Below are 13379 nucleotides of genomic sequence, written 5' to 3' on the forward strand. Positions count from 1 at the left end.
TTAAAGCAACTCAATAAAAAGCATTATTTAAAAAAAAAATCTGTTATTTATATTTTTATTAAGTTTGATATCTGACTGGTTACAAAAGGAGTCTGTATCTTTGAGATTTGTTCTGTATTGAATTTGACTGGTTTGCATTTTTTTGGTAAGGTTAGGTTAGGGGAGTTTATTTTTCATCCACAACACGTTTCAGTTAATTTTTTCCACGTTTAGTAGATCACAGTTGCAGTAGCCATGACTATATGGGATGTATCCTGCCAAGAATCTACCTTTGTCCAAGTCTACAAAGTTTTGGATTCCTCCCTTGGTACAACTTCCGATAATAAGTGAGCACATGCTGGTATAAGAGGAACATATAGGCACACTAAAAATCTGAACTTTAATGCATTATGCAATGCTTATGTAGACTTCTCTTCAGATTAGCCGCATGAGTATTGGCGGGTGGCTTCAGCTACAATTTTGGGTAAAGAAGTATCGCTGTTGGGGAACCTTCTTTTGAGGTAAAAGATTTAAAAACTTATGTCTGTCAAGAAGGTTAAAAGTTTTTATGGTATATATTCTCTAAGGACATCAGTTCTTCTAGTGCTTTTAGGGGATGAACACAATTCAAAGTAGTCACAATTGTCTTCAACTTACTCTCAAAACCATAAAGGAAAGGGTAGATTCTCAGAATATTTCTTGAAAAGAAGCACTTTAGGGAACTAGCAAGAGAGACCATGCTGATGGATTACCATTCAGCAGACCTACCCTCCTCAGAAGAAAAGAAAGCTGTGAAACAGGTTTTTGAAGGAATTCTGACTTCCTTCTCTTTTCTAAGGTCTGGGTTTGACATCTCCACTGAGGTGCTTTCACAGTCGGACTTGTCAGTCCATCTCTCTAGCATGACCTCACCCGAGGCCACTAATTAAGCACATCTTTTGTGCCTGACTGTTAACCTTTGGCTGGCTACAATATCTGAACATCTGGAAATACAAAGCTGATACATATTTGCTTTAACTGTTTCAGTGATATTTAACACTCCTGTGATGCATTTATTTACTTGGTTCAATTTATCACTCCTTTTCAGCCTGCACTTGGAAATTCCATCTGCTTGTTACTGTACTGCTCTTAGGTTGTTTTAACATTATTCTGCAAAAGCAGTGCTTTGTGAACATCTCAGGGTTAGTGAAATTATTTCCACAAATATTTGATACCGTAGGAATCCTTCTCTTTTCTGATTTTTCCCACCCACCCTCCTGTTGTTGTATTCTTAAAACTTGCTGGCTTTTGAGTTGCCCGCCTCTACTATAAATTTGATACTGGACACTTCCCAGTCTCATTGCATCAGTTCACTCTATTGAGTACAATGAGATCATCTGGGAAGGCCTACTCCTTTAGTTTCTTAACTTTGAATTATTTTCTGTTTCCTCCCTTTCAATTTAAAAATTACAGTTCATTCAGCTGCTTTTACTGTATTAGTCTCTCTGCCTGCTTTTACTGTATTAGTCTATCTGCCTACTTTAGTACATTATTTTGCATTTGCTGCTTGTTCTTAAAGGGCTTAATTGCATTTATCACTGCTTAGTAGCCTGATTAAATTGTAATTGTTGCTCTACGTCTCTCAGTTTTGGGTTAAGGACTTATTTTACTTTAAGAAGGTTTATAGTCTATACTCTTGTGGGAGGATAGGGTAGCTTCTGTCCTGAGCTAGAAATTGCTGGGTGAAGGCTCATTATACCCGTTGTTCCAAGAATATTTGTTCCGGTTTAAGCACTTTGGTTCCAAACCAGTTATTTTACATTAGGAAGATTTGTGGTCTAAACTCTTGTGGCAGCAGAGGATAGCCTACACCATTCTAAGCTGGGAATTGCTGGTTGAAGGCTCATTGTGTATGTTATTATAAAAGAGTTTTATTTTTGGTTTAAGCACTTGGGATCCAAAACCAGTTATTTTACATTGGGAAGTTGTAGTCTAGACTCTTGTAGCAGGAGAGTGTGGCTCACAGCCTTCTAAGCTGGGAATTGCTGGTGAATTGCTGCTTTAAACAGCTTTTTGCTGTTGTGACTTATTTTATGCACTTTGAACTTCTAGTACTTCTGCATTTTATAGCATAGGTTAGATTCAGACTTGCTGAATCTAGACTGGTACCACTTGAGCACAAAAAACAGCTCTTCACGGAGATACTAAAAGATCTCAGGCATCCATTGCTTCCAACCAACTATAAACCTTCTGGTTTAAAAGCCTACATTTGTGCTGGTTTGCGCTTGTTTAAGCTCCATGGATCCAGTTTTGGCATCCTGAAGACTGCAAGAGCATCAGGAAGAAGAAAGAGATAAGTGTCTCCATTTTGATTTTTCCCTCTAATTTACTGCTTTCTGCACTTGTTTTTAGTGGATTTTAATTTAATTGCATTTATTTAAACTGTATTTGCTTTAATATTGCTACACACTCAAATGAGCTAGCTTACACTGCATTTGACTTGTGAGACGCACTTGTATCACCAAATTGGAAGTTGCGCACTCTCCAGCCAAACCCGGACTAGCTGGTCAAGAGAAGGTCAACACCTGCATCACACCACATGGAACACACAGCCCTCCAGAACATCCACCATCACATCTCTCACATAAAAACACAAACTACACATCCACCATTGCAGAGGCTCTCAATAGAAATTTACCCAAACAGCAGAGACCTCCAAGACAGAAACTCACACTACCACCACAACACAGCACAAACCACAGGACAGACAGCTCACCTCCACAGTGTGCCCCCTCAACCTAATCCCCTAAGGCTAAACACCTTGCCCAATACACTAATCACAGGTGACTCAATAGTGAGGCACAGAGATGTCCCACTCACTAGGCTGAATAAGGAGAAGGTAACAGTCAGCTGTCTATCAGGTGCCAGAATCCAACACACAACACATGAACTCAGGTCACTCCACAAATAGTACAAGCATGACTCTGTCATTGTCCATGCGGGTGTGAATGACCCGAAATGCACTTCCCTGGACTACATGAAAAGAGACATGGTGGAGCTCTCGGATTATGTGGCCCAGGCAGGTATGACCCTAGTCCTGAGCAGTATCCTACCATCACCCAGAATGATACCGCAGTACAAACAAAAAATGATGGACTTCAACAATTGGCTAAGGGGATCCAGTATCTGTTTACTTGGGATGACATGATTGACAGACCTCGATGCTTTGCCAGAGATGGCCTGCATCTGTCACCCCTGGGCTTCCGGGTACTGGCTAAGGCTCTTGCCACACCTATAGTGCCTTTTTTAGGCTGTACGCCAAAGACCAAATTACCACCACAACAGCTATAAATAAATGCAATCTGAGGTTCATGGTCCTCAATGCTAGAAGTCAATCTCAAGATGCACTAACTTGAAGCACTCCTCAAAATGGAGAACATCAAAATGCACCCCTGCGCTACCAGGCTATAACTCATTCCACACCTTTTGGCCCCGAAACATGGACTGTAGCACCAATGGTGATGGTGTCTCCATATTAATAAAGGATATGCACACCTCCAGATTAGTGGCCCAGCATAACGCATCTGAGATTCAGGTACAACTAGCATTGGGTAAGATGGAGATCCAGGCCATAGCCTGCTATAGATCAGTAACAGTGTCCCTAGCCTCTCTCTCCACATTCCTAAACGCTCTGGAATCTATCAAGGTCCAACACACTTTTATTAGGAGACTTCAACGACCCCTCCCATCAACTGGGAAAACTGCTCAAGCACCGATATACTGGCCCATCGCTTCCTGGAATTTATCACTTCCAATGCCCTGGACCAGCTCATTCTGAACCCCACTAGAGGAAGCAACATTCTTGACTTGGTTATTACTAACATGGGTGACTGTTGCTCTACACCAGTAGTCAATCCCTCCCCCTGGTCAGATCAGACCATAAACTAATCACCATGGAAATCCACATCTCACCCACACCCCCCACAAAGGTAACCACCTTGAAAAACTTCTCCAAAGCTGACTTTGGGCTCCTAAAAACAGAGGTGGCTAACTTCACGGAAACCATGCCAATGGAAAATAGCTGCATGTCTGCCGAATAATACACCAATGCACTGTATGTACATGTACATAAATGCATGGATCTAGCCATACCAAACAGAACCAAGACACTCTCCTCCAAAAAAAAAGGAAGCCAATCTGGTGGTCCCTGCCATTAATAAACTCTACAACAGGAGGAGAAACTGTTGCAGAAAAAGGTGAAGCCCCAAGACTGTAAGAACTCCCTTATTAGTCTCAGCAAAAAGTTGAGATCCCTCATCAAATCCTCTAAAGCCAGCTATGAAGGCAGATTTGCAACAGACACTAAAAACAATCACAAAGCCTTCTATAGTTATATCAAGAACCTCCTTGGCAATACCCAGATTTGCTCAGAGTTACTGCACAATTGTACCTCCTATACTGAGCCAACAGATATTGCCAACATACTGGCCAACAGATTCAGTGCCAACTTTACCCCCCCCCCCTAAAGAACCAATCACAATACCGGATGAATTCCAGGTACCCCACATTACTGCTGCACAGGTTAAAGCTGCATTGTCCAAGGGCAAGAAAACAATTTTCATGGGACCTGATAATATCCTTGGCTGTGTTCTATATAAACTACAAAGTGAACTGGCACCGCATCTGTGTGCCCTGTTCAGTCACAGCCTCACCCCAGGCTTTGTCCCTACCGAATGGCGCACTGCTACAGTCATCCCTCTCTATAAAGGGGAGAGCAACTAGAGACTCTGGGAATTATCAACCCATTAGCCTATAAAGTCTGATATGTAAAGCTATGGAGCACATCATCATGGACCTGATTAACAAAGATATACGAAATCTCCAAACATTAGACCCCACGCAATTTGGCTTTGTGAAAGGGAGATCATGCCTGCTCAACCTGGTTGACTTCTTTGGGTCAGTCACCAGGGCTGTGGATGAAGGTATGGCAGTACATACAGCCTTACCTCGATCTGGCCAAGGCCTTTGATACCATTCCTCACTCGGGAATTATCAAACTAGGCATCAACACCTATATCACTAGGTGGGTTGCAAATTGGCTCACAGATGGAACACACAGTGTGAAAGTAGTAGACTCAAGTCAGACTGCCGACCAGTCGTGAGTCGAGTCCCACAGGGATCGGTCCTGGGTTCTCTCCTATTCAGCATCTACTTCTCAGAAGTCCAGGCCAACACAACGGGACTCTGGCTGACCAAGTTTGCAGATAACTACAAGCTGGAAGCCATCAACTCCCCAAGTGAGGCAGCTATCCTACAGAAAGGCCTCAATTAGACCAATGACTGGTATCGAAACCATGGCCTTAAGCTTAATGCCAAAAAATGTGTCATCCCCTTTGGTAAAAACTCAGTTCCCACTAATTAACACATCGATGGGAGCCCACTGAACACTGAAGGCGTTATAAGAGATCTGGGGACACAGGTTGACAGCAACCTTTCCTTCAACCACCACATTGCCACTGTGGTCAGAAAGTCCTTCTTTGTGGCACATCTCATTAACAAGGGTTTTGCATCCAGGAAGAGAGGTCATCATCTCTCTCTACTCTTCCCTCATTAGACCAATCATGGAGTACAATGCACCATTTGGCATGTACCTCACTAGACACCTGCAACAGCTGGAGAGGCCACAGAAGTACCTCACGAAGAGGATCCTAGACATTAAAGACATGTCCTACATGGACAGACTCAAAAGACTCCAGCTATTCTCTGTCTCATATCACCTAAACAGGCTGAGGAAGAACTTGCTGCCAAAGTGTCAAGGGTAGCAAGCCCTAAACTGGAAATGCTCTCTCCTCAGCTTAAACAAGCAAATAAGAGTTCTTGTGAAGTCCTCCAAAGCAAACTACGAATCCAAATTAGCTTCCTCAACTAAGGACAACCATAAGGCATTCTTCAGTTACATCTGTAACCTAAAAGTAAAGGCCCAGATTTGTGCCAAACTGGTAGTTAATGATACCACATATACTGAGCCTGTGACTATAGCCAACTGGTTGGCCTACACTTTCTGTGAAAACTTCACTCCCCTTTCCCTGCCACACATACCCCATAATATCCCGAACACCTGTCCCCCACCTTACATCTCTAAAGAGCAGGTCATAAATACCCCCTCTAAAGCCAGAAACACAGCATTTGTGGGACTTGATAACATCCCAGGCTGCATCCCACATGGGCTCCAACAAGAATTAGCAAAACCATTGGGTACCCTTTTCAATCATAGTTTAAGTAACTGGCTTCATCCCAGCTGAATGGAAAACAGCCACAGTTATTCCCTTGAACAAAGGCGATGCTTCCACTGACCCCAAGAACTATATTCTATTGGCCTGACTAGCCTTACCTGCAAGGCCATGAAATGAATCATCATGGACCTTGGATTTGTCAAAGGGAGAGCATGCCTTTTAAACTTGGTAGACTTCTTCCAGACAGTCACCAAGGCCCTGGACAAGGGGAAATCTGTGCATACAGCCTACCTAGACTTAGCCAAGGCATTTGACACTATCCCCCACTTAGGCATCACTGACTAACGTACCCAGCTCAGTATCAACCCTTATATCATTAGACGGGTCACTAACTGACTCACTGATAGAAACCATATATTCAAAATAGGGGAATCCACCTCCAACAGCAGACCTGTAACCAGTGGTGTTCAACAGGGATCAGTCCTGGGAGCTCTACTGTTCGGAATCTATTTCACAGAAGTACAAGCAAAAACTAAAGGTCTGTGGCTAACAAAGTTTGCTGATGAGTGCAAACAGGGAATTGTCATAGAATCTCCAAATGAGGTCAACATCCTACAAGGGGTCTTATACAAGCAAATCACTGGTGCCAGACATAGCCTTAAAATCGATGCAAAAAATACCTTTGACCACCATCTCTCTACAATGGTAAGAAGGGCATTCTAAATTGCTCATTTCATATGTAAGGGCATTGCCTCCAGGAAAAAAGTTATAACCTCCCTGTACTCTTCCCTCATCAGGCCAATAATTGAGTACAACTCCCCTTTAGGTATGTACCTTTCCAAGCACCTGCAGCAACTGGAGAAACCACTAAGGTTCCTCACAAGAAAAATTCAAGGTCTTCAACATCTGTCTTATGTGGATCGTCCAAAATCACTGTCACTTTATTCCGTTTCATACAGACTACTCAGAGGCCATCTCTGCCTTGCATACAAGGCAATCTCTGACCCTGCTTTAATGGAAATATGGCATATCCATAAGTCAAATGGTACACGGGTTACTCACTTTTAAGTCCTTAACCTGATGTGACGTTAATAGAACCTGCTGGAGGGACAAATTTGTCTCCAAGGAGGTTACCATACCTTTGGAACAGACTCCCACTTCATGTCAAACACAGCACCTCATTAGCCCTCTTCAAACGCAATCCGGATGAGTCGATCGGTAACCGTAAATTCACCTGGGGTTCTACCTGTGTCCCACTGGGACAATAGGTGCTGATCATGGAAATAAGGATATAATTTGGCTAGGCTTGTAAGGGCCGTAGGGCCATTAGCCTAGTAAACTCCTATGATACTATCAGACCATACATCAGACTGTTGCTAAAAAGGGAGAACCTGGAACTATCATCTCAGTGAGGGAGGATGTTGCCAGATCTTTTACAGAGGTCTAGCCTTTGGATTCTACTACTAAAACTTTAAGGCTTGGGACCCCTAAAACTAGGGCTCAAATGGCAAGATATTTCTCCCCTTCTTCTACACCCTCTATGCAAAAAGTTTTTCAAGAAGACTAGTATACTTTTGCCCAGAGATAGTTTATGGCTATCCATTCTTTCCAGCCCTCTCTTCCAGTTTTTACCCCATTTAAGATACAGAACCGCCTTTTCCCTGGGAGAAGAGTTTTCTGAATAGGGTATTGAGGGACTGAACAGTGCCTCACAGTTATCCATCTCTTGTGAGTCTGAAACTGAAGATACTCCATCTACAAAGTCCCCCAGTGAAGAAATATCCTTCAGGGATACAATTTCTTAAATTGAATACTATTTCAAATAGGTTTATAGATTAATACTAGGCTAACTGCCCTTGTGGGCCATTTTAAGCCTAGCCAATTAACTCATATGAGAATCAAACCCTGTACTTTGTGATTGCAAGGTAAGCACCTTAACCATTATACCAATCTCCTTCTAAAAATATGAAATACTTCACAAATTTGCGTGTTATCCTTGTGCAGGGGCCACGCTAATCTTAATGAAAAGCCTGGAGTATTATTCATAGGTAAATAGCAGAATATCAGTCTGCAAACTGTTAAAAGTTTAGTCAATAATCAGATGTTAAACTCAAACCCCGTCCCTTGTATCCATGAAGTAGAGACTTAAACCATTATGCCAACCCCTCCTCCCAAAGAGGTTCCACTGAGATTTGAACTCAGATCACTGGATTCACAGTCCAGAGTTCTAACCATTACCCCATGGAACCAGCTGGGGTAGTAAGAAGATGTCAAACTCAGAAAGAATAAGAGTTACTGAGTATGGATTCCACAAAACTAGTAGCCAATCCCCATTTCCATAGAGGATGCCTTTGCTACTTCTCCAAAATTTCCATCCCCTGCCCCCAAGAAACGTGACAGATTTCATAAGGTGCCTGATACACAAACACAGTGGTAGACTATGTTATTTATATTGATGGGCCAAGATCTTCTAAACATGTACCAAATGACAAAGACAGTGTTAATTCAATGGAATTGAAATAAAAAATGTCTACATATCTTCCATTTTGGCATTTAGAGCCATCAGTTGCCAGACTGGTATATCAAAGTACCAACTACCTAGTTTTGTTAATGTGGATCAAAACTTAATTTCCTTACCCAACTCAGACATTAAATCTTTCCTACTGGGAATGCTAAACTCTACCTGACAGGTCACTAAGCATTCTAGTAAGTGTGTTTACGATGCACAGGAGGTTGTGTCCAGGGCTGATGCTACAGATATAGTAATGCACAGGAAGGCATGCGTTACATTACAGAATTTCTATGATAAAGCTCAGCTACTAAATGCTCCTTTTAATAGGGACAATTTGACTCGTAATTCTTCAGCTGAAGTATTAAATTGGAAGAAAGGGGAAAGCCGACGGCAAGGAGTTAAGCAACTTATTGTTCCCTATCTGTAAATAATAATGGTATCTTTCTTCTTTCTAGTATATTTTTTCAAAATCCTTTTAAATAATCTCAGCAAAAACCTCCAAACAGCAGAAGGAAAAATGATGGGGAGATTCAAAAAGGAAAGGCGACTGAAGGCAAGGACCCTAGTTTCAAAAGACAGCTCAGTGACCATCTCTACCCCCCCACTCCCACACCACAGATCCTTGCCAAATTGCAAGTAATCACTCCTAATGATGGTGTCTGGGACGCAGCTAACTACAGATACCTGGATTCTGAAAATTATTCAAGAAGGTTACAGACTGCAGAGGGCATTCCTCCCATCTAAACAGGGGGGATCCCCTCCTACTCCTCCTCCAAAAAAACAAATCATGTTTCCTCAAATCCTACACCAGACCTACTATCCCAAAGCATGCTAGAACCAGGGCCTCCATCACAAAGATACATAAGCTTTTATTCAGGAATGTTCTTGGTTCCCAGAAAGGAATGCACATACAGACCAGTTTTGGTCCTTTCAAATCCTAGCATCTTTCTTTTGGTCCCAAAAGTGAAGAAATTTAGTCTTTTTCCCCAGACCTCTAAGACACCTGCCTGCACATCCCAGCTCACAAAATGCACAAGTACTGCCTCAGAGTCTTTGCCTTGGGACTGATCTTTCAGTTTAAATCTTTGTATTTTGGTCTTTCCACCACTACAAGAGAGTTTTCAAAAAGCCTTTTGCAGGCTTCAGAGCATCTGTATTTTTCTTTTCTTTGGATAGTTGTCTTACCTAAGCTCCCTCCATCCAAGAACACCCTAGGAGTTTTTCTATATACAAAAAGAAAATTCTTAAAATACTATACTGTCTTCTCAAAAGTAAACTACCTCTGAGATCAAAGTTATTTGCTTAGAAACTTTGAGTACTTGCTTACCATTTCTAGACCTAGATTCAAACTCACCATAGGAAAGAAAGCCTTCTCTAGAACACAGCCTGCACTGTAGAACCAACTATTTAATAAGTGCAACAGTCCCGTAAACAAATTCAAATCAGGGTTAAAAAACACCCTCTTTGAAGAAACAGAATGCTCGTGCTTTTGTGACACTTTTGTATTACTGTATATATTAATTCATATGCATATATTTTAATAGCATGTTTGCAATGTTTTCCTAGCATGTTATTGGTGTTTTTATTTTTCTCTCTTTTCATATTCTTTCATGTAACTTATCTGGCTTGGACTTCTCTTATTATAAATATATTCTTTGTACCCTGGTCATATCTGAAAAGGGTCAAATGACCAGTCCACCTACCTGCTAAACAAACGAGTAAATAAATAAATAAATAAATGTGTGCATATACTTTTGTGTGTGTGTGTGTGTGTGTGTGTGTGTGTGTGTGTGTGTGTGTGTGTGTGTGTGTGTGTGTGTGTGTGTGTGTGTATTTTATATATAATGCAATTTTCATGAATTTAAAATTACTATTCAAAGAGCTTAACAATACGGTTGAATTGCCTTTTAAGAAAAGAAGCAATATCAATCCTAGGCTTGCATCGTATCTTGATCTCTTTGTGAAAGCAGTTGAAAATGATCTATATCGAACGTACAATAGTGATTCTTATGACTGTTTTAGAGATCTTGACCGCTCACAATATGAAGCGTTAACATCTTTGAAGGATAATCATGACATCATCATAAGGCCTGCCGACAAAGGCGGACTTATTGTTGTATTGAATAGAGAGTTCTATGTTGACTCTATACTTACTATGCTCAATACTGAAGCATATGAATCTAGCAGTTTGAATGCAGTAGAGCTTTGCTGCAACAATATATCTAAGACGTTAAATGACTGTTTATCATTGGGACTGTTGACTAAAGAGTTACATGATTATTTTCACGTAGATTTTCCTATTATACCCCGCCTCAATGGACTGCCTAAAATACATAAACATGCAACCATCCCGCCTTTTAGACCTATCGTAGCAGGCGAAGGATGGGTGACTCAGCCCATCTCCATTTACCTGGACTACAAATTGAAGTTGCTGTTGCAACAGTATGATTATGTTCTGAAAGATACGGGACATTTCTTAAAAGACTTGTATGTTTTTGTGCATGGTACAGATAATATAAATGAATTGTGTTTAGTGACAATGGATGTCACATCACTTTTTACCTGCATACCAAATGATGTGGGAATTGATTGGATCAGGAAACTTATGTATGATCAGTTTAATGAGGTTGAAGCAGACTTTTTGGCCCTCCTTTTGGAAATAGTGCTTGAGAACAACTACTTTGTCTTTTTAGACAAAGTATTTAGACAATCTGTAGGAGTCGCTATGGGCACGAGCTGCGCCAACTCATATGCCAATCTAGTATTGGCAGTGTGGGAGAGAGAGGTCATGATGAAATGTCCCAATATAGTCTTTTTTAGACGTTTCGTGGATGACCTCTTTCTCCTGTGGCGTGGCTCTGTTGATGAATTAACATCTTTTGTGTCATACATTAATAGCCTGGATGGCTTCCTGAAATTTACAATGAATCATTCCGACACCAAGATAGATTTTTTGGATGCAACTATATATAAGGAATTTGGCACAATACATACGACTGTGTTCAGGAAACAGTGTTATAGGGCCTCTTATTTGGCCACAGATAGCATGCACCATCCCAGAACCTTTTGAATATAGTCAAAGGACAAGCTCTAAGATTATCCCGGCTATGCTCAGATGACACCACATTTCATCATGAGCTTAGAACATTGAAAGGAAATTTCTATAAAAGGGGCTATGGCCCTGATATAGTAAAGGCAGGACTCAATCATGCAGTTAAGCTTAGGGAAAGTAGAGGGAAACCCTTTTATTCTGAACGATCAGTGAATGAAGGCCAGATTGATAATGCTAGGTTGGTGGGACAACTACCTGTTGTGCTACCTTTTGCAGACAATCTGCAATCTGTTCAGACAGCTTTATCTAGAAATTGGAACATTCTAACAGCAGATTTGAATACGCAGAATATAGTTGGAAATTGCCCTCGATATGTCTATAATAACATGAAGAATATAAAGCAGTTACTATGTTTCCCGAATTTGTGCCCCAATAACAGAACTTTGGGACCTAGAGTTGAATTTGGTACAAAGAAATGTGGTTCCTGTGCATACTGTAACAACATAGATACGTCAAGATTTTTTAGAAACTCAAATGACGGTAAATTATGGGAGCTTAGATGCAGGGCTGACTGTAACACTAGAGATCTAGTATATGTGGCTTATTGTAAGATCTGTTTTGTCTTTTATGTGGGAAAGACGAACAGATCTTTGCGTGAACGGATAAGGGACCATATCTACTGCTATAATAGGTCTGATCCGTGTAGCGCTGTGGCTAAGCATATGCTTAACAATGATGAACACAGTTTTCTGTTTCAAGTGCTACAAGTACAACATCACAATTTAAGGGGTGGTGATATGGTCAATCGCACTGAACTCTCTGAAGTAGAGTGGATCCTGAGATTGGCGGCTCACAGGGGTAGGGGGTTAAATGAGTCGGTGCCACTAAAGCCGGCTTTAAAATCTAGAGGTATTAAATGATGTAATAATTTACTAGACAAATTATTAGTTTAATTATCATTCAAACCATCAGTCATTCTATAAAATATATAAAATATATAAAATTTATGATTTTATATGTATATAGAGTAAGTATTTTTGATATATTGTGGTATGATTATGGTTTATATTGAGTTTTATATCGGCATCTGTATACATTTTGGCTTGTTGAGAAGAGTGATGCCTATGTCCTGTAAGATGTTGAACAGTCATATTTGTTCTTAGATAATAGTTATGACACAGGATACTTGCGTTATAAGTGATCTACTACTGCTATTTTACATTCGTTTTAAATATTTGGCGCCATTGCAGTTATGTGTACTTTATTATAGTTCATTACAAATGCATTTATTGTAGGTATTATTTATTCCTAACAATTGCGATGATGTGTAATTCATTGTTATCATATTAGTGATAGTAGGCATCTATTGATCATGTTTTTATTTATATTATGTGTAAGGATTCATTGTAGGGAATGATGTTGGGTTTATTATCAGTCGTTATGTTAATTTATTTGTATTATATTTACATTATAACTTATGATAGAGGAATATATTAGAATCATTATTCTGGCAGAGTAATATTTATTAATTATGTTGTTTTGAGGTATGATGAATTATGAAAACCCGTATATGTTATGTCCTGTTTTGTAATAGCACCTAATTCCAAAATTGTGTTTAAGTATT

The 13379-nt window shown here is 40.4% G+C and overlaps 1 protein-coding gene and 1 pseudogene across 2 annotated transcripts in view; both read right to left on the reverse strand.

The window, feature by feature from the left end:
• LOC122795551 (elongin-A-like) overlaps window positions 1-13379 on the reverse strand; it is a 1176755-nt gene that overhangs the window by 626540 nt on the left and 536836 nt on the right. The window lies entirely within an intron of this gene.
• On the reverse strand, window positions 8151-8212 carry LOC122796092 (annotated as a pseudogene).

This window comes from Protopterus annectens, chromosome 2.part2 (genome assembly GCF_019279795.1).
Source record: "Protopterus annectens isolate FY-2018-M chromosome 2.part2, PAN1.0, whole genome shotgun sequence".
In the NCBI taxonomy this organism is placed as follows: domain Eukaryota; kingdom Metazoa; phylum Chordata; order Ceratodontiformes; family Protopteridae; genus Protopterus; species Protopterus annectens.